The sequence below is a fragment of the Schistocerca americana genome, chromosome 2, assembly GCF_021461395.2.
Source record: "Schistocerca americana isolate TAMUIC-IGC-003095 chromosome 2, iqSchAmer2.1, whole genome shotgun sequence".
In the NCBI taxonomy this organism is placed as follows: domain Eukaryota; kingdom Metazoa; phylum Arthropoda; class Insecta; order Orthoptera; family Acrididae; genus Schistocerca; species Schistocerca americana.
In genome coordinates this window covers 905,419,796-905,440,827 of record NC_060120.1, presented here as the reverse complement: position 1 = coordinate 905,440,827, position 21,032 = coordinate 905,419,796, and positions in this window count along the sequence as shown.

The following is a 21,032-nucleotide window of genomic DNA, read 5'->3' as shown; positions in this document are numbered from 1 at the left end:
TGCGCCAAGTTACTGAAACTAACTTGTCTATGCGACTTTCAGAAATGGACTTGCGCAAATTTTTGTTCTATGTAAACATCACAGCAAGTGATTACCGAAGCTACACTACTGGCCATTAAAATTGCTACACCAAGAAGACATGCAGATGATAACGGGTATTCATTGGACAAATATATTATACTATAACTGACATGTGATTACATTTTCACGCAATTTGGGTGCATAGATCCTGAGAAATCAGTACGCAGAACAACCACCTCTCGCCTTAATAACGGCCTTGATACGCCTGAGCACTGAGTCAAACAGAGCTTGGATGGCTTGTGCATGTACAGCTGCCCATGCAGCTTCAACACGATACCACAGTTCATCAAGAGTAGTGACTGGCGTATTGTGACGAGCCAGTTGCTCGGCCACCATTGACCAGACGTTTACAATTGGTGGGACATCTGGAGACTGTGCTGGCCAGGGCTGCAGTCGAACATTTTCTGTATCGAAATGTGGGGTTTCACAGTGATCGAATGAAGGGTAGAGCCACGGGTCGTAACACGTCTGAAATGTAACGTCCACTGTTTAAAGTTCCATCAATGCGAACAAGAGGTGATCGGGACGTGTAACCAATGGCACCTCATACCATCACACCGTGCGATACGTCCGCATGGCGATGACGAATACACGCTTCCAAAGTGCGTTCACCACGATGGCGCCAAACACGGATGCGACCATCATGATGCTGTAAACAGAACCTGGATTCATCCGAGAAAATGACGTTTTGCCATTCGTGCACCCAGGTTCGTCGTTGAGTACACCATGGCAGGCGCTCGTGTCTGTGATGCAGCGTCAAGGGTAACCGCAGCCATGGTCTCCGAGCTGATAGTCCATGCTGATACAAACGCCGCTGAACTGTTCGTGCAGATGGTTATTGCCTTGCAAACGTGCCCATCTGTTGACTCAGGGATCGAGACGTGGCTGGACGATCCGCTACAGCCATGTGGAACAGATCCTTGTCATCTCGACTGCTAGTGATACGAGGCCGTTGGGATCCAGCACGGCGTTCCGTATTACCCTCCTGAACCCACCGATTTCATATTCTGCAACTAATGTTTGTGTATGAGAAATCGGTTGGAAACTTTCCTCACGTCAGCACGTTGTAGGTGTCGCCACCGGCGGCAACCTTGTGTGAATGCTCTGTAAAGCTAATCATTTGCATATCAGAGCATCTTCTTCCTGTCGGTTAAATTTCGCGTCTGTAGCAGGTAATCTTCGTGGTGTACAATTTTAATGGCCAGTAGTGTATTTACGGGAGGTGCCTGCTAGTGGACACGTGCCTTAAGATTTTCGTCGCCTACACCACTACACTCTTCTCGAGTGCCGATAAACATGTCAGAACTGGAAGCGTCTGTTGTGGTCGATCCTGTATTTCACGTGGGAAACGCTTTTATACTCGTATGGGGGACGCGCAGTCCCCTCTGGCGACTCACAGCTCGCCCCTCCCGACAGGACAGCTTCAACGTCCCTGCGGGACGAGACAATGGTTCTGCGCCGCTGTTAACGTTCGCAGACGAGCCTACACGGATGACAATGGCCGCTCCGGCGATTTACATCTGTTTACGCGGCCCGGTCGGCTGCACGCGACGGATAGGCGCGCGACGCAGTACGTCTCGCCACCGCTGCCTCTCCGAATTAGGTGGGCCGCATTTGCATCCGCTCGCCAGCCGAGAGCCACTGCCGCGCGACGGGCAAATACATCGCCTGGGGAGACCGCCCGCCGCGCACTCATCTCGTGCCCGAGAGCGTAGGGGCGTAGGGGCGCTATAAAGCACACTTCTCGCGCGCAGCAGCCAGACGCTGGGCTGTCCACTGTCACGTGATGTACACTGTGACGTTTTCGATACTTGTGGTCGATTAAAAAAGATTCTGACCTCCGTTCAATAACGCCACGAATACAGTTGTAGATTTCACCAGTATCTTATGATGGATTAAACTGGCTGAAAACAATTCCATGTTTCTGGTCCCAGAGTTGACTTTTACTATCAGGTTTTTCTAATTATGTTCCATGTAAATACTGATAACACCTCTTCATAGTACAATATTTATCGCGTAAAACTACTCAAAAAAGAATCTGATGGTGTTAACAGATATTGGACACGTTTTCGCACTATTGCCAACCTGAATTTGGATGGCATTCACAGAAATTAAAAGCGTTACGGGTCTACAGGACCTACCACAACATCATTTCACTCTGAACTGCCGTTTGGCGACTCTCTAAAGTCATTTCCCCAACTATTTAACGGACTTAATGTCATAAAAACGTAATAAACATATATACGCAGTAATAAGATTAAGATACCTGAAGGGTTTTGCTATTTTAATTGGTATTAGTATTAACTCAAAGTGTCTCGCCTTTGCATATTAGATTTATCTGAATGTGTATTAATAAATGAACCGTCATTTCTGCCAACAACATATCTGCCTTCTTACCAAAATGGTTCAAATGGCTCTGAGTACTATGGGATTTAACTTCTGAGGTGCTCATCAGTCCCCTAGAACTTAGAACTACTTTAACCTAACTAACCTAAGGACATCACACCCATCCATGCCCGAGGCAGGATTCGAACCTGCGACCGTAACGGTCGCGTGGTTCCAGACTGTAGCGCATAGAACCGGACGGCAAATTATATATATATATATATATATATATATATATATATATATATATATATATATATATATATTGAAACGTTAACTATCTGACAATTGACATATAGCTTCTATCACCTTGAAAGAATTTTACATAATGAAGACAATGGTAAGACCATAAATCTGTTAGAACAACTGGAGCTATATCTCCACAAAATCAAAAAACCAGAATCGCTGTTAAATGAACAAACAGATTTCGAAGCCACAGCTATTTCAGTAATTTTAAAGATATCTTATAAAGTTATTTCCTGCATATGTCAATTGTTTCCTGCATATGTCAACTGTTTAATAATTATATCTTTAGCACTACGAAAAATTCATCTTTGACCTCACCATGTACAAAAAAATCTGTGAAGTGTTTACAAACATGTGTCTGCGAATGTGCCTCTTGGATGAAGATATATGCTTGAAATCGATGGAGGAAAAAACTTATGCTCTTACTAAAACGTTAAAAACGCTTTTCTTAGATTATTTGGTAAGTTTACACTATTCAGCTTCTCCAGAATTTCGCACTTATTTTCCGCGTCTGACTTGCGAAATTCGTAACCCTACATCAAACATATTCGTGACAGGAATATGCATTTCATCTCATTCAAGAGAACAAATGAAGCATGTATTAAGACGAATTACACCTGAAACCCACAGGATCCGAAATGCATCTTGTACTGAATAAAACATGAAAAATTTTGGCTGACGGACTTTTTTTTTAAATTCATACCTCGAGTGTATTGAGTACAGACACTTTTGAAGTTGCAAAATAGGATTAAAAAAAAGAATTTTTGTGTGGCTTCCAAAACTGGTCTCAGATTTTCCACAGTTATGGATAATGTGCTGGCGTACGCTGGCGCCAGCACACCATGCGGCATAGAGGTTATGAGAGATCGATCGAGGCCAACGACAAGACTGGCTGGAAACACACCGCCAACGCCCTCCCAGGCGTCAGTATTTAGGATCGTCAGTTAAGCCAGTTAGATTGAGCCTGTTACGCCTGTTAGTTCGAGTCTGTACACCGTGGAGTTCCAGCGGCACGGGGCCGCAGCACAGAGAAAGGCAGCTCATAGCAACTTTATATTGAACATGGTGGACTTCTACGTTAACAGCATTTGAAGCTACGTGGGCTCTATACAAGAGAGCTTGTACCACAAGACATGGAAACGTAAAGTTAAGTAGCTCTTCGTTAATGAATAAAGAACCGAGTTATTAATTGCGTGCAGCTTGTGTTACACAACGAGGATACCGGCCACCAGCCAACAAATGTTCAAATGTCTGTGAAATCCTAAGGGACCAAACTGCTGAGGTCAGCGGTCCCTAGACTAACGCACTACTTAAACTAACTTTTTCTAAGAACAACATGCACACCTATGCCCGAGGGAGGACTCGAACCTCCGGCGGGAGGGACCGCGCAATACATGACATGGAGCCTCAAACCGCGCGACCAAACCACGCGGCACCAACCAACATCCTCTCTTTGCTTCCCATGGGGCAAATCTGCAGAGGCAACGATACGACATGAAAGAGGCTAAAAAGAACACAACAGATAATATAAAATTACGATTTATATTTTAGTAATATTTATTTGCCTGATGTATTTGCGTTACAGATGCGTGCGTAAAACATATCTCTTATTTTCCACAAGCTGCTGAATATACTTTACTTCTCAGAACAGTCGTTTAACGCTAGAAGTATCGGACATTGCTCTGTCCTTAGTAGTAACATGTCGGTCTTTTTTGACCCACACTAGGAAACCCATTAGTCTATGGGTGCCAACGGTCATACCATGTTGAATACATGCTACTCGACCTCTGTAATAAAAAACTGAGTAAAGGATGTATTGTGACGTCCGACCAGATCAAACGCAACGAACAATACCGAGAAAAACAAGGGGTAGCTTCTTTGATTCATAATCAAAACGTCTTTGGTCCCGGGTTCGAATCCCGCCACCGCTTAAATTCTGATTAATAATCAGCATTGGCGGCCGAAGACTTCCGGCATAAGAACCCACCACCATTCTGTCAACGGCCTTGTCAAAGTACGCGGAAGGGCGGACAGAGGTTCAGGGCACTCTCTTGTCCTAGGGGTGGGAAACTGCCCCTAAACGTGGAATAATCAGCAATGATCAACGGCATAAGGATGCAGAAGACAACGGAAACCACTGCATTAAAGACACGTACAGTGTATCCACAGGACATGTGGCCTGTAATTGAAGGAGCGTCATAATCATCTCTCCACTGGCCAAAGGTTCCAAAATAGTCCCCTATTCGGATCTCCGGGAGGGGACTGTGAAGGGGGAAGTGATCATGAGAAAAAGATTGAATAATCAACGAAAGGATAACGTTATACGAGGCGGGGCGTGAAATGACAGAGGTTTGAATGTGGAAGAGGACACTAAAAAGTCTGAAAAGGGAAATACAAAGGCTCAATCTAGATTTAGTAGGAGTCAGTGAAGTGGAAAGAAGACAAGGATTTCTGGTCAGATGAGTATAGAGTATCATGTAATGGGAGTAGGATTCGTTATGAATAGGAAGGTAGGGCAGAGAATATGTTACTGTGAGCAGTTTAGTGACAGGGTTGTTCTTATCAGGATCGACAACAAACCAACACCGACAACGATAGTTCAGATATACATGCCGACGTCGCAAGCTGAAGATGAAGAGATAGAGAAAGTGTATGTGAATATTGAAAGAGTAATACAATATGTAAAGTGGGATCAAAATCTAATAGTAATGGGGCACTGGAATGCAGTTGTAGGAAAAGGAGTAAAAGAAAAGGTTGCAGAATATGGGCTTGGGACGAGGAATGACAGAAGAGAGAGACTGAGTTCTGTAACAAGTTCCAGCTAATAATAGTGAATACTCTGTTCAAGAATCAGAAGAGTAGGACGTATACTTGGAAAAGGCCGGGTGACAACGGAAAATATCAGTTAGATTACATCATAGTCAGAGAGAGATTCCGAAATCACTGGATTGTAAGGAACAGATAGACTCATATCACAATATGCTAGTGATGAAGAATAGGCTGGAGTTTAAGACATTAGTCAGGAAGAATCAATACGCAAAGAAGTGGGATATGGAAGTTCTAAGGAATGACGAGATACGCTTGAAGTTCTCTAAGGCTATATATATAGCAATAATGAATAGTTCAGTAGGCAGTACAGGTGAAGAGGAATGGACATCTCTAAAAAGGGCCATTCCGGAAGTTAGGAAAGAAACCATAGGTACAAAGAGGGTAACTGCGAAGAAACCATGGGTAACAGAAGAAATACTTCAACTGATCGATGAAAGGAGGAAGTACAAAAATGTCCCGGAAAACTCAGGAATACCAAAATACAAGTCGCTGAGGAATTAAATAAATAGGAAGAGCAGGGAAGCTAAAAACGAAATGGCTGCAGGAAAAATATGAAGTTATCGGAAGAGAAATGATTGTCGGAAGGACAGACTCAGCATACCGGAAAGTCACAACAACCTTCGGTGACATTAAAAGCAAGGGTGATAACATTAAGAATGCAACGGGAATTCCACTGTTAAATACAGAGGAAAGCGGGTAGGTGGAAAGAATGCATTCAAAGCCTCTATGATGGGTAGATTTGTCCGATGTTTTAGAAGAAGAAACATGAGTCGATTTAGAACAGATAGGGGATCCATTATTAGAACCAGGATTTAAAAGAGCTTTGGAGGACTTAAGATCAAACAAGACAGAAGAGATAGATAACATTCCATCAGAATTTCTTAAATCATTTGGGAAGTCGCAACAAAACGACTATTCACGTTGCTGTGTAAAATGTATGAGTCTGGCGACATACCATCTGACTTTCGGAAAGCATCATCCACACAATTCCGAAGACGGCTAGAGCTGACAAGTGCGAGAGTTATCGCACAATTAGCTTAACGGCTCATGCATCCAAGTTGCGAACAAGAATAATATACAGAAGAATAGAAAAGAAAATTGAGGATGCTCTTGATGACGATCAGTTTGGCTTTAAGAAAGGTAAAGGCATGAGAGAGGGAATTCTGACGTCACGGTTAATACTGAAAGCAAGACTAAAGAAAAACCAAGACACGTTCCTAGGATTTGTCGACCTCGAAAAACCGTTCGACAGTGTACAATGGTGCAAGATGTTTGAAATTCTGAAAAAAGTAGGGGTAAACTATAGTGAGAGGGGTCATGTACAATATATACAACAGCCAAGAGGGAATAATAAGAGTGGACGACCAAGAACGAAGTGCTCGTATTAAAATGGGTGTAAGACAAGGCTGTAGCCTTCCACCCCTACTGTTCAAACTGTACATCGAGGAAGCACTGGTGGAAATAAAAGAAAGGCTCAGGAGTAGAATTAAAAAATGGTTCATATGGCTCTGAGCACTATGGGACTTAACATCTGAGGTCATCAGTCCCATAGAACTTACAACTACTTAAACCTAACTAACCTAAGGACATCACACACATCCATGCCCGAGGCAGGATTCGAATCCGCTACCATAGCGGTCGCGCGATACAGACTGAAACGCCTAGAACCGCTCAGCCACAACGGCAGGAGTGGAATTAAAATTCAAGGTGAAAGGATATCAATGATACGATTAGCTGATGACCTTGCTATCCTGAGTGAAAGTGAAGTACAATTACAAGTTCTGCTAAACAGAATCAACAATGTGATGAGTACAGAGTATGGGTTCAGAGTAAATCGAAGAAAGTCGAAGGTAGTGATAATAAGTAGAAATGAGAACAGCGAGAAACTTAACATCAGGATTGATAGTCACGAATTAAATGAAGTTAAGGAATTCTGCTATCTATGTTGTAAGATAACGAACGACAGACGGGGCAAAGAAGGCATCAAAAACAAACTAGCACTGGCAAAAAGGGCATTCCTGGTCAAGAGAAGTCTACTAATATCACATACCGGCCTTTATTTGAGGAAGAAATTTCTGAGAATGTACGCCTGGAGTACAGCATTGTATGGTAGTGAAACATCGACTGTGGGAAAACCGGAACAGGAGAGAATCGAGGCATTTGAGATGTGGTACTGCAGACGAATGTTGAAAATTAGGTGGACTAATATAAGGAATGAGGAGGTTTTGAGCAGAATCGGAGAGGAAAGGAATGTGTGGAAACCACTGATGGGGAGAAGGGACAGGATGATAGGATGTCTGTTAAGACATGAGGGAATGTCTTCCATGGTACTAGAGAAAGCTGTAGAGGGCAAAAACTGTAGAGGATGATAGAGATTGGAAGGATTGGAATACATCCAGCAAATTAATGAGCATGAAGGTTGCAAGTGCTACTCTGAGGTTAGCACAGGAGAGGAATTCATGGAGGGCCGCACCAAACCAGTCAGAAGACTGATAACGAAAAAAAGGAAACCACCGTATTGACATTACGTTTAGGAAGACTCTAAAGTGTAGAAAAAAGGATAATTTGGTATCTAAAATGAACAGTAAACTGTCAAACAAATTTTGAGAAATAAACTTTTTTATTTCAAATTTTGCAGAAGAAATACCACAGTGTTTCACCAATCATCGTTAAAACAACGCTAAAATGTCTTTATTTATAAAAAGATTGAAACACAGTTAAAACTCACTATTTATGTGAGTACCAATAGTACTTTTACTTTAATGGGGAAATAAGTAAAATATAAGGCATTTGTGAAAGATTCTAAAACTCAGCAGGTGACTAAAATGGTCTGCGTGTTTTCCTGCTTATTGCAATTAAGGAACTAAAACACATGAATATGCAACTATAGTTGTAAATATATGGAAATATTTATGAACAAAGATTTGACTGGATTATCTAAGCTGGGATGAGCTCACAGTTCAGACATTTGGCAAGTGTTTTTGCTTAGCAGCTTTTACACACATACTTGTTGCTCTCTAAGCCTACATCTGATGTTTTGTTGTTTGCAAGAAACCTGAATTTGACATCGCCTTCTATTTCCATATTGGTCAGGGCCAGTAACAAGTGATTGTAAGGGGAAATTGGCTCCTCTCTGCGGTTTCTATGAAGGCGCAAGCTCGTCTACTACTCTGAGGTTAAAGTCTCGGTGTAAAATATTCTTAGAGGTAAGTTACCTCACATTATAACTGTAAAATTTGGAAATATTTGGAACAAAGAGTTGACTGAATTGTCTAAGCTGGGATGGGCGGTGAGTATGGAAAGGTCAAGAATATTGTGCAAGACATGCACAGACCATTTGTGGGTGCAAATTCGGACAATGCAGTGTCTAGCCACTTGGTCAACAGTATCGACTCCAACCTTTGTTCCATTACAAAACTTCACAATTTCTGGAAGTTTTTTCTCAATATTCTCATTCATCTGACATCCAGCATGTATGTTACTCAGAACAAAGACCTTTTTTTTTTCTTTTTCCCTCGGTAGACAGTGAAAAGATTGTCGCCTGAGTTATGTAAGTGTGTTGCACACAATGCATCGTCTCCACTTCACACTGTAGGAGAGGGCTCTTTGAGTGATCTCTAAAGAGTGCCAACTACATTTGTTCCTTTTTGTTTCAGCTCATCCGTCGGTTTCACAGAGGTGAAGAAGTAGTCATGATGTTACGACCACAGTTGAGGAATGACTGTGCTACCTTCATAATGGCACGGTGACCGAGACCGTTGCTTGGATTACTATCTAACATTCAGCGTGGTGACTGTCTGTTCTGTGTTGTGTCTCCCTACAACTTTCGCGTAACGACGCTCTGAGCGTGTTTCTTAGGGAATTGACTAGTTTGAACCTGGGACCTGTTGCTGGTAAGGAGACGCTAGACCACACATGACATGTAGAGTTCAGAAGAGTTCAGTGAGACTAGCGATGATATAACCAAATACTTAATGATTTCAGCGTCAGCTCCACTGCACTCCCTGTAAAGGAATCTTAATACTAACTAAATTTAGTGGAAGGGGTTCAAGGCTTTCCAATTTTTAGTTAGCTGGTAAAATAACGTCGAAAAAGCAGTTAAGTTTACCACTGTAAATTTTATTCTACTCACAAAACATAGTTTATAAATTACACTATTGAAAAAAGGAAACGTTTTAATACAGGATGATAAAAACCAACTGCGTTCAACAAAAATGTGAACAAATATTCCCTGAATGGGTTTCCAAGTTCTACAATGGATCAAAGGATGACCTATGCCATATCACATCTATGACGTAGGTTTAAATTAAGTTTCACAAAAGAGAAAACTATCAAAATGGTCTACAGTGACCCTCAATTATCTTTAATTACTTATCTAACCTGTCACAAATTACAGTGGCTGATGTGGCTTCTCAGTAATTATATATCAGAAACATCATCGTGTTTCAGATTTTAAATTACGTAGCAAATGTGAATACCACGAGCTTCAATTGACGATCGACACTAGTATTACATAAAAAGGGGATGTAACAGATGAGACTTCTGCAGTTCTGAGTGAAGCCTTATGCGCTGAAAAATGCGGCGTCACGTGCGTTCATTACCTTGTCATTGTTCGACAGGGGGCGGCGGCTGGCGCAGCTCCATACAGCTCGCCGTCTTGGAAGCAACTCTCTCCTAACTTCTCCTTACGATAATTTACCGAAGTTGGTTTAAAAAAAAAAAACTCTCTGGCTGTGTTTTCATCTGACCGATCAGGGTCTCAATATTAACCTTAAGCTCCGCCTACAAAAATTCTGTCCATCCAATGAGAAACGTTATACTTTTCGTGGTGGGACAATGTTTTTAAAGTTTGCAACGTAACAGAGACGCGAAAGAGTCTCACGCTAAAACTTGCAGCTGGTGTGGCCCTTTTAGTGTTATTGTAAGATCTATACTGTTATTCTGGAAGGCTCTATCTCTTAACGTGGGCTAGGGGGTGGTCCTGGTGGTCACTTTTCGTGGTGGGGCAATGTTTTTAACGTTTGCAACATAACAGAGACGCGAAAAAGTCTCACGCTAAAACTTGCGGCTGGTGTGGCCCTTTTAGTGTTATCGTAAGATCTATACTGTTCTTATGGCGGGCTCTAGCTTTTAACATGGGCTGGGGGTGGTCCTGGTGGTTAGCTGGCGACGTGGGTGTCTGTCCCTTATCGTAGGGCCTTCTAGCTTAACACGGTTCTGCTCTTGGCTTCTGTTCTCGTTTCTCCCCTCGGAACTGCGTCTGTCTCACAGTGGAAAGGTATGACATGCATTTAGGCATTCTTGTGTTAGTCTGTGGTATTCCATCTGCTCACTCATTACTCGTGTTACTTTGGTTAATTTAATGTCACGATTTATTCGGAGCTATGTGACATACTACTGGATTTGCTTATCATGTCAGGGTTTTCATGGAAGGTGTTGGATTTGCCTGACACCTTACATATCACCACCCTTCAAACTTAATTTTTGCACTGAAGTTAGGCAATGATTGAATCGTTGTCTAAGTCAGTCAAAAATTATTCCTTTATCTAAATTTTCTTGCCTACTGTTCAGCCATGTCATTCTCGTTCTATGCTAGTTTGTTTACTAATTTATATTTCTACATTCTTCCACATTATTCTCAAAAATATGTTTAAATTGACAAGAGAAGAATATTTCTATGCTATTATTATTATTATTGATTTTTAATTATTTTCTTTCTTTATTTAAGTGTGAAGTTTGTTTTTTAAGAAGTTTGTTATCGAAAGTGAGGAGTCTTTCACATCGATTTCCTTAGATATTTTTTTTAATTAATGTAGTAATTAAGTAAAATCTATTCCTAACACATTTTCTAAATACCATGTACAAGTAAAATGTTTTTGTTTCTAGACACTCATTTCAGCATTGTTACACTAACAAATAAGAATTATTTCTAAGAATTTCTTTGACAAAGAAATATACATACACAAGTATTGAGATGTTATCCTAACAAATGGTACAAATGTTACAAAAACAGGGAAAACATAAAAACAAGATAATTTTTTATTCTTTGTTTTTGTAAGGAGAAAATAAATAAAATATAGTTATTTTTTTATGTTTATGAGGAGAAAATAAGTGGCATATAGATTTAGTGTTTATTATGCCTTACTTTTGTTCTTTATATACTGTCCATTTCAGAACTAATGACTTATTCTTATCGATAGTCTATTTTTTTTCTTAAGTCCTTAGTCAATGACTGTTATTTTGTAGTTTATTAGCTGTCTGCTGTGCTTAACTTATTTAGTTTTTCACACATTTCTTTTGCACAATTCCTACATCACATAATTTGATTTCACACATTCACACAATCCTATGAATGTTTAAGCATAAGGTTGGTGAATGTTTTTGCGCGAAGATGATGGTCTTGAGCGAGATGGATGTGGGCAAGTATTTGATGTACAGCTTTGTTCGTCGTTCCTTGTTGGCTTTGCAAGTGTGTGTTGCTGTTGTGGAGGTACCATAATGGAATGGAGCTGTGAGTGCTGAATCTCGTGGTTTACTGGCTTTGTATGCATGAAAGACATCGTTATGTGTCGCTGAAAGCGGTCTTTTTTGTTGTAATACTTCGCAGATGACTAGTTTACAATAGGATAGGGATTTGGGGAGGTATGTCATCTAGTCTTCACCCATCTTCTTTCTTGGTCTCAATCTTGCAAATCTTCAACTTCTGTTCTTCCCGTTTTTTCTCTGCTTCTTACTTGCTTCTTGGTTTTTCTCTGGGCAGGATATGGAAATATTTATTGATAACTAGTCGCTTTGAAGTTCTCCTCTTATTAACAGTTTGATAAATTGTTTGGGCGTGTCATTTTTACTTTGTGGAAGTTTTCTCCAGTTTCGTGCATCAGTGTGCTGTTTAATAGCAGTAGTGTGACTTTTAAACAATTTTTTTTTTTGGCCAGTGGTGGCTTTCCCAAGCGGTCTTCTCTTCGGCCCGTTTTTTGCTCCCTCCGCTGAGTCGGGGTGTTCCAAGACCCTCTTGGCCTTCCGTGTTCCGCCACTCTGTGGTTCCGTGTTCTGTCCCAGCAGGGTCCCACCACCCTGTGGTTCAGTGGATTTACTGCCCACTTCAGCTACAAGGGCCCTCTGTTGGTCTCGCTGTCCTTTCCCTTCTCTTGACGCTTCTGCCTTGTAGGATTTGTGTCTTGCTAATTATGTCCTTTTCTTTCTAGATACTTCTCACGTTGCAACTTGTGGGTCGTTGCATCTGGTCTTTGCTGGAGTTTTTACAATTGTTCTTACAAAAAGTTATAATCATCTGACATATGTCTAGTACCTACATTGTTTTACGCCTTCTTAAAAAGCTTTACAAATTTCTGCACCCTTTCCATGTTACAATTCTAAGATATTTTTAGTCTTAACTTCTACAAGAATCCTCAAATTCGTTTTTTATTTTTGTGTGGTGTTGTGGTGTATAGCATTTTAGTATTTCATGCTGTTAGACTATCTACGCTTTATCCCTTCACCTTAATCTATGGTACTATTGGTGTTATTTTTGTTTTTGTTTTTATTGAAACTACTTTCTTTTCCCACCTTCCTCTCTCTTCATTCTTCTTTCTCCTGGAGATCTTATCTGCATCATTAACTTGAAATATTGTGCTAATTATTTACCAGTAATAAAATTAATCTTCAAACTTCTTGATATGGCTCACATGGTGAAGTCCTAAGGTTTTGCCTGTTTTTGGGCTGTTATATGTGGAGGTAGCTGGTTCAATAATATCATCATCTAACATTTTAGATATCTCCTGGAATACTTTATTCCTGTGGCTTAATAGGATTGTATAGAGTGTACTCTAAATGGTTTGTGCTGTTTTACTTCAAACTTGTGCTGAAAGCGTTTAATACTACCAGTCTTAGGTAAAAATACCTCTGCTTTATCTCGTAAAATACCCTCTAATTCTCTTTTACTGTGTTCTGAAATACCTTGAACTTCTTGCAATTTTTCGTCGATTTCTTTATGGACTTCTAACATGAGTTGAGGCGATTCCCCCTTTTGTGCATACCATTCTAATTCTTCATCCTCTTTGTCTCACTCGCGTCATTCTAAATTGTTTGTTTATGACTGGTATTTCTTCTAATTTTAGCTTTTGCTCAAAGAGAAGTGTGACATTCCCGAATGTTACGCTACCTTTCCCCATATCTACACTCCTGGAAATGGAAAAAAGAACACATTGACACCGGTGTGTCAGACCCACCATACTTGCTCCGAACACTGCGAGAGGGCTGTACAAGCAATGATCACACGCACGGCACAGCGGACACACCAGGAACCGCGGTGTTGGCCGTCGAATGGCGCTAGCTGCGCAGCATTTGTGCACCGCCGCCGTCAGTGTCAGCCAGTTTGCCATGGCATACGGAGCTCCATCGCAGTCTTTAACACTGGTAGCATGCCGCGACAGCGTGGACGTGAACCGTATGTGCAGTTGACGGACTTTGAGCGAGGGCGTATAGTGGGCATGCGGGAGGCCGGGTGGACGTACCGATGAATTGCTCAACACGTGGGGCGTGAAGTCTCCACAGTACATCGATGTTGTCGCCAGTGGTCGGCGGAAGGTGCACGTGCCCGTCGACCTGGGACCGGACCGCAGCGACGCACGGATGCACGCCAAGACCGTAGGATCCTACGCAGTGCCGTAGGGGACCGCACCGCCACTTCCCAGCAAATTAGGGACACTGTTGCTCCTGGGGTATCGGCGAGGACCATTCGCAACCGTCTCCATGAAGCTGGGCTACGGTCCCGCACACCGTTAGGCCGTCTTCCGCTCACGCCCCAACATCGTGCAGCCCGCCTCCAGTGGTGTCGCGACAGGCGTGAATGGAGGGACGAATGGAGACGTGTCGTCTTCAGCGATGAGAGTCGCTTCTGCCTTGGTGCCAATGATGGTCGTATGCGTGTTTGGCGCCGTGCAGGTGAGCGCCACAATCAGGACTGCATACGACCGAGGCACACAGGGCCAACACCCGGCATCATGGTGTGGGGAGCGATCTCCTACACTGGCCGTACACCACTGGTGATCGTCGAGGGGACACTGAATAGTGCACGGTACATCCAAACCGTCATCGAACCCATCGTTCTACCATTCCTAGACCGGCAAGGGAACTTGCTGTTCCAACAGGACAATGCGCGTCCGCATGTATCCCGTGCCACCCAACGTGCTCTAGAAGGTGTAAGTCAACTACCCTGGCCAGCAAGATCTCCGGATCTGTCCCCCATTGAGCATGTTTGGGACTGGATGAAGCGTCGTCTCACGCGGTCTGCACGTCCAGCACGAACGCTGGTCCAACTGAGGCGCCAGGTGGAAATGGCATGGCAAGCTGTTCCACAGGACTACATCCAGCATCTCTACGATCGTCTCCAAGGGAGAATAGCAGCCTGCATTGCTGCGAAAGGTGGATATACACTGTACTAGTGCCGACATTGTGCATGCTCTGTTGCCTGTGTCTATGTGCCTGTGGTTCTGTCAGTGTGATCATGTGATGTATCTGACCCCAGGAATGTGTCAATAAAGTTTCCCCTTCCTGGGACAATGAATTCACGGTGTTCTTATTTCAATTTCCAGGAGTGTATTATCGCTCATCTCTCATTTAAAAAATCTACACCTATAATCAAATCTACAGTTAGTTTAGGTATAATCACGAAGTTGGCTTCGATCTTTTGACCTTGACACGAAAGAGTTAACCTTGTTTGTCTCGTAACTTCCGCAACATTGTTTCTAATAGGACCTCTTACTTTAACCTTACATGTTTTCAGAACTGGCAATTCCTCATTGGCATTACACTGCATGAATAAATTTTCGGAGATCTCAGTCAGTTCACTTCCGCTATCAATTACAATATTAACTGGGATATGCTTTACCATGGCCTTCACAATTGGTTGAATTTGAAATGGTTGGTTCTGTTCTTCTTCTTCTTGCATCAACGAATCCTCCACTGAATCATACATGAGTCTTTTCAGGAATTTCCCTTGTGAATTCGAACTTTCTGTAGGATAAGCTTCGACTGCTACTTCCCTCTCTTTTACTTCTTCTTCTCTATTTCTTCCTTCATTTACGCTTTCTTCAACATCCTCTACTTTTTCCTCATCCTCGTCTATCTTCTCCTTCTTCGTCTCTACTTCCACATAATCGCATCTAAATGCTCTAATTATCGCTACATAACTTCCTTCATTATATACGTTGGGTTGTGTGCCCACTAGTAACTTATTTTCAACTTCTGTCGACTGCGCATTATCCTCATTGAATTCGCTTTCCGTGGTTTCCATCTCAAATAGCTCTGCAATACTCATTACTTCGTCCTTTCCTCCTACATTCGTTGTGCATGCCTCTGGTATTTCATCTTCCTCGTCAGTATTCTCCCAATTAATTTCGTCCCAACACGATATTGTTATTTTCCTGTCTTCATTTTCATCTGGTCCCTGTGGATTTGTTTCTTCCTTCTTCTCTTCTCGTGATAAGGTATTTACTTCTCTGTTCAAGGTGCTGCAATTGTCCTGGGTCGGTGTGTCATTCTCTTTGGCATGGACGCTTAGCTGTCAATTCGAACGTTTATCGGGGTTTGGTGGTCTTACCCCCACCTCTTCTATCTGTATTCTCTTTTCTTGCTCCGCTTGTTGATATTGGTTTCTTTGTTGATAATTTGTCGGTCTCATGGCGCTCCAATACCCGTTCCGGTTGTCGTTATTCCCTCTGTAATAGTTGTTGCCGTTCCTGGGTGAATTATAGTTATTGCCATATTCTCTTCTAAATCCATAACCGGTTCTTTGTTGAAATCTATTGTCGTTTCTTGGTGCGAAGTTATCACATGGTTCGTAATTATTGTTTCTTCGTACTGTGTCTTGTGGATTCCACTGCTTTTTGCTTTCGTTTTCACGCGCGCTTCCTCTTTTTCTTGCGTCATCTTCCGAAAATATGAACTCTAGTTCCCTTAGAATACCTTTAAATGCTTCGACGTCATTGCCTCCGCGACCTACTAATGATTGCTGGTATTTCAATGGTAACTTCATCGCGCATAATTTAATCAACTCTCCGTCACTGTATGGTACATCTAAGCATTGATTTTTGTTTGCCATTACTTCGAAAAATTTCACGGGACTTTCCTCTCCTGAATTTTCAAAATATGGGTTCTGTAATAATTCGTACTTCACTCTGTTCTGTGCTTCGCTGGACCAATATCGTGAGAGAAACTTCTCTCTGAAATCTTCGTACGATCGGCATGTCGCTGCAACATTCTGCATGGTTTCTGCGACTGTTCCTGACATGTGTTCACATTTAGAGTCTAATTTGTGTGCTAGCGTCCAGTGTTCTGGTAATCCTACTCGGAATTGATCAATAAAAGTTCGTGGATGTAATGAGTTTCCTTCTCGAAAGTGTTGAAATTTTCTGACAGTGAAGAAATGATCGTTGTCGTACTTCGTCATAGTTCCACATGAAATTCGCGATTCTTCGCCACTTTTGTTTCCGATCATTTCTCTCGTCGTTCTTTCCGGTTGTGGTTGATCCATTGGATATTGTCCACTGTAATTTTCGCGTACCCTTGCGTAGTATCGTTGGAGTGGTAGGCAATAATTTTCTTCCATCGGTTGTGAACGTGTAGCTGAATGCATTGCACTGTACTCTTCGCGACCTGGTTTTCCATTGTCACGTATTGGTTCGGTATCTTGTCTGGCTAACCTTGCCGCTTCATTGCACGATCCAAACTGTCTTGAAACATACATTTGTGGTTTCGCATGTGTTTGTGGTGCCGTTTGTTCATCAAGAATTTCGAAACGTGTTTGTTGCGGTCCAGGCTGTCTGATTTCACGTATGTTACTTTCCGCCTGTGATTGGAATCGAAAATGCATGATATCTTCGTTAATTGCTTGTTTTCCCGGTGCTTTTACAGATACAGATGTGGTTGCAGACTCAGTGCTTGTTCGATCTTGTTCACTACGCTCTTCAATAGTTTGCAACAACTCTGTTCGCAATTTCTGAAATTGTTGCTTTGTTTGCGCTTTTATTTTGACTATGCGGTTATCATATCTTTTCACCGCTGCTTTTGTGATACGTTTGTGTAGCACACTGTTTTCAAAAATTTCACGCGCTGTACCTGCTGCTTGTCTAGTAATTACGTTTATCTATTTCTCTAGTTTCTTGACTTCTCCCTGGGTGTTGTTACGTAATGTTTTGATCTCGTCCTGAGTGTCATTACGCAATGTTTGTACGTCCGCTTGTACCTTGTCAATGTCTGTTCTCAATTGTGACCTGTTACTAATTTTCCTATCACTTCTCGAGATTCTTTGCCTCGTCTTCAATATGACTTAGGTGTAACTGAATTTTTTTGTTTTGTTCTTTACTCTCACGCATTTCTCTCGTGGTTTCTGCAATTTGGTTCGTCGTTTCTGCATTCTGAATTTTAATTTGGTTCGCAATTTCTTTATTTTTGTCTTGTCATGGTTTCCGTCATTAATTGTAATCATTCTGCCAGATTGGTGGGTCCTATTGCGTTTTCGTCCGACGTCCTACGCTCTGTGTTTTCGCCCAAGTGTTGGTTTGCAACCGATTGCATTGAACTGTGCGGTGACACGTTTTTGTTCGAATTCCTTCTACTCTGTGGTGAGGGAGCTCTGATTACTTGTACCATGGGTTCGTTATGGTGTGTTGTCTGTCCTATTTCTCGCGATACTGCATCGTCTGTTGTACTGTCCTCTATTCTCTGTCCATCTTCATGCTGGGTCTCTACCTCAATTCGGTCAAGGTCTCGATCTGCCATTGCTAATCTTTCCGAATCCCTTATTTTCTGTTTTAAAAGCAATTCACGCGCCCTACTTCGCATCAACATGCGCTCACACGATCTCACGCGTTTCATAAACTTTTTGCACACACGACTTGACCATCCATTCACTTACTTGTTGGGTCAGAACTAACTTGTCAACGACGTATCTGCCACCTGTGCGCTTGCATTGGAGAGAAAACGTAATTCTAACAATATTAAAATTCATAACTTAATTATGCTGTTGTCTCTGCTAGAATGTCTCACGTTCTATTGAATACTTTCTTAGTATCTATCGCTGCAGCTACTGTTTTCGACTATTTATAACTTTCAAAAAAAAATTTTTTATTACGAAAATTTTTCAACTGGATACTTTTCTGACCTAGTTAGGCATGTGGTCGACCTTCAATCATGGTATTTTACCTTTATGGCAGGGTCGCCATTCTCTAACATTCTGCCTGGTGTCTGTCTGGTCTATGTTGTGTCTCCCTACCACTTTCGCGCAACGACGCTCTGAGCGTGTTTTTTTAGGGAATTGACTAGTTTGAACCTGGGACCTGTTGCTGGTAAGGAGACGCCAGACCACACATGACATGTAGAGTTCAGAAGAGTTCAGTGAGACTAGCGATGATATAACCAAATATTTAATGATTTCAGCGTCAGCTCCACTGCACTCCCTGTAAAAGAATCTTAATACTAACTAAATTTAGTAGAAGGGGTTCAAGGCTTTCCTATTTTTAGTTAGCTGGTAAAATAACGTCGAAAAAGCAGTTAAGTTTACCATTGCAAATTTTATTCTACTCACAAAATATTGTTTATAAATTGCACTATTGATAAAAGGAAATGTTTTAAGACAGGATGATAAAAACCAACTGCGTTCAACAAAAATGTGAACGAATATTCCCTGGATGAGTTTCCAAGTTCTACAATGGATCGAAGGATGACCTATGCCATATCACATCTATAATCTAGGTTTAAATTAAGTTTCACAAAAGAGAAAATTGTCAAAATGGTCTACAGTGACCCTCAGTTACCTTTAATTACTTATCTAACTTGTTGTAAATTATAGTGGCTGATGTGGCATCTCAGTAATTATATAACAGAAACATCATCACATTTCAGATTTTAACTTACATAGCAATTGTGAATACCATGAGCTTCAATTGACGATCGACACTAGTATTACGTAAAAAGGGGATGTAACAGATGAGACTTCTGCAGTTCTGAGTGAAGCCTTATGCGCTGAAAAATGCGTTCATTACATTGTCAGTGTTCGACAGGGGGCGGCGGCCGGCGCAGCTCCATACAGCTCGCCGTCTCGGAAGCAACTCTCCTAACTTCTCCTTACGACAATTTACCGAAGTTGGTTTAAAAAAAAAAAAACTATCCGGCTTTGTTTTCATCTGACCAATCTGGGTCTCAATGTTAACCTTAAGCTCCACCTACAAAAATTCTGTCTATCCAACGAGAAACGTTATACTTTTCGTAGTGGGGCAATGTTTTTAAAGTTTGCAACGTAACAGAGACGCGAAAAAGTCTCACGCTAAAATTTGCAGCTGGTGCCCTTTTAGTGTTGTCGTAAGATCTATACTGTTCTTCTGGAGGGCTCTATCTTTTAACATGGGCTGGGGGGTGGTCCTGGTGGTTACTTTTCGTGGTGGGGCAATGTTTTTAACGTTTGCAACGTAACAGAGACGCGAAAAAGTCTCACGCTAAAACTTGCGGCTGGTGTGGCCCTTTTAGTGTTATCGTAAGATCTATACTGTTCTTATGGTGGGCTCTAGCTTTTAACATGGGCTGGGGGGTGGTCCTGGTGGTTAGCTGGCGACGTGGGTGTCCGTCCCTTATCGTAGGGCCTTCTAGCTTAACATGGTTCTGCTCTCGGCTTCTGTTCTCGTTTCTCCCCTCGGAACTGCGTCTGCCTCACGGTGGGAAGGGATGACATGCATTTAAGCATTCTTGTGTTAGTCTGTGGTATTCCATTTGCTTACTCGTTACTGGTATTACTTTGGTTAATTTAATGTCACGATTTATTCGGAGCTATGTGACATACTACTGGATTTGCTTATCATGTCAGGGTTTTCATGGAAGGTGTTGGATTTGCCTGACACCTTACAACTAGTTTAAAGTCTGCCACGGTAAGGAAATCCATTAAGGATGTAGTGTTTCTCAGCATCACACAAAAGCCAGTACTTCATCCCAAACTTACCAGGTTACTCGTCATTTACTGTATGAGTGGGCACCTGAACTCGCAAGGATACAGTTGCTAGTTGGCAGTCACGTTCTCGCCTGGCTTGTAGTACGCTATGCAGCTGTCAGTAAATAGTTTCCACATTTCTGAAGCAAGGCAAAATTTATTAGTTTCCTTACATTATCTTCTTCATGAGACAGAATCAAACCTAAGACAACTGCATATGTCTACAAATCTGTTTCCTGACATGGTGCTGAGAAAGATTGGAGGTTCCCACTTATTGCTCCATAACTCTTTGTAAGAAATACTCCGAGTGCATTTGCTCCATGAGTGTAGAGTAATCCAATGAAAGCATATACTTCTTTCTGGCTTAGGGACCACTCATTGTTACCAACTGTGCTGTCAACCTCTTCTTCAGTGTACCTTTCTGTCAGTTTCAGGTCTAGGCCGCTGACATATAGCCGCAACACAGAGAGTGGCGAGTCCCTTCGGCCTGGGTATCTCCAGCAACACATTCTGG